We start from the raw sequence: 2,127 nt of genomic DNA on the forward strand, positions 1-2,127 counted from the left end.
TTGTTCTCGGTTCTACTTCAGCCAGTTTGGTCATTTATTAGTTGCTGCTGTATAGTAGAAGCCTCCTGTCATCTTCTGGTAAGAATACTATACTCTATAACACTGTATTTTTGCCGTAGGTTGCAATTTGTACCCGTATAAAGAAGAAAATTTATAGTGTGTGTTTATTGTTGTTTATACAAATAAATAGTTATTCTTTGACTACAAATCAGTTAATGCTGCCAATCTATGATGCTCTTCAGTTCTCCTATCCACTGATTTCACTCCGCTTCAGAGCCGTATCATCGGAGGGAGATTCGTTCCTAAACCTATGGAAAAACAAAACAGTTAATGTTTGTACAAGTTATCTTACGTTTGCCTATGGTTTTGTGTAGCTCAGATAGTTGAAATATGGCTTGAGCGAACGCTCAGTGACCCAATAAAGTCTCCTCTTCAACCAGTCAACCACGCTGCACCCACGTGTAATTTACTGTACACCGTTCTCTTTCCGTATAAATGGTAATAAAACGGAAACCTTCCGTTTAATTGTTTAAACGGTACTGTAATGCAACGCATAGTATTGTATTTTAAGCCGTTTCGTATTTGTATCGTTTCTGTAGAACGTGAACTTTATTTTGTCTTCTACTGTAGGTACATGTAGTTCGCTACTTCTTCATTTAGCATGCACAAACCCACCAGTGGATTTGCATGCCAGTGCATGCACAAACCATGGCAGATTTTCTGGTCTAATTAGCATGGGATAACCTCCGATTTAAGAACACCTCCGTATAAAGGACAGTGATGGCTGGCCCATAGGTGTCCGTCTTAGAGAGGTTTGACTATGTAATGAAAAACTTCCAATGGCCCAATGCTCTTTAACGTGCTTGTAGCTATACAATATAATTTGTTGCTGGTATTCATTCAAATTTAGAATCAGGAATACTTGAGAGAAAGCTGCTAGAATTTGGCATGAGTAAGGGATACTCCTTTACCGGCTGAAGGTCTTCTGCTACCTCCAGTTAGATATTTTCATACATTTTCCAGTCCAGATACAATAGCAGTGGCTCCTTTAGGCGTCTGAGACCCACAGCCAGCACAAGGTGAGGTTTAGATTTGAGGAGCCCACCACAAAAGGATAATCTGATACACTTTCTGAAAATACAAAAAAAAGCAAAAGAATACAGTAATAATTATAACAAAATCCAATCTTGGTTTCAGAGACCAGGTACAAGGCACAGTTAGCAGCAGGAAGAGAGGAGACTTCTGGCTCAACAACTTGATCCAGATAAAGGATTGGGGGACCAACTGGAGGACTAGGATCATAGCAAAAATCCAATAATCCACAGAAATCCAGAAAATCTAAGCAATAATCAAGAAACAGTTGTTACGTAATCTATGCATGTACACAGCCAGGAATAAAGACTTCAACTTTACACGCAAGAAAAATTTTACTTTTGGCAACTTCTTTTTGTGCTATGATAACAAAAGTGCAATACATGTCTTCAATCAATCACCTTGTGCATGGTTTGAAGTGCTACTGAAGGCTGTAAATATAATTATGACGTACAAGCCACTTGTTGTTGAAGGACTAAGATGAACAGGTATGCTTGTGTTTACATAAAATCTAAACAAGAATCCAAAGAAATCCAGTCACAATATAGAGATTAAGCAACGACATCATAGTTTTAATAACAGCATCACAGGTCCCATTTTGAGTGGCAAATGTATTAATACAGTATCTCTAATTAATGCCTCACTATGTCTCACATATTGGGTCTGACCTCGCACAGTACTGGCAGTATTTGCTATTCTCCATACTATGTGTACTATCGACTTAATGAAATTGCTAGAAGTTGTTACAGGCAAAAGCTAGTAAGTCTAGGAGGTATTAATGATCCCCAACTTGTAGAAGTAGACAGTGCTATTAGAGGAGACTGGCCTACTTGGGCAAGGGTGGAATGTATCTGGATTAAATATCTCACTGATACATATACAAGTTCTTTAAATGATGCTCTCAAGTTATTTCAAGCAGCAAGATTCCTTAATCCTCATGAAATCAAGGAAATCAATCCATCAGCAGCATTAGTTGATGACAAAGATGAGCTATCAAAGTACCAAAATATTTGTCAAAGGAGGAAGGTATCCCTC

This window comes from Amphimedon queenslandica, unplaced genomic scaffold, assembly GCF_000090795.2.
Source record: "Amphimedon queenslandica unplaced genomic scaffold, v1.1 AMPQUscaffold_12857, whole genome shotgun sequence".
Taxonomy (NCBI): Eukaryota; Metazoa; Porifera; class Demospongiae; order Haplosclerida; family Niphatidae; genus Amphimedon; species Amphimedon queenslandica.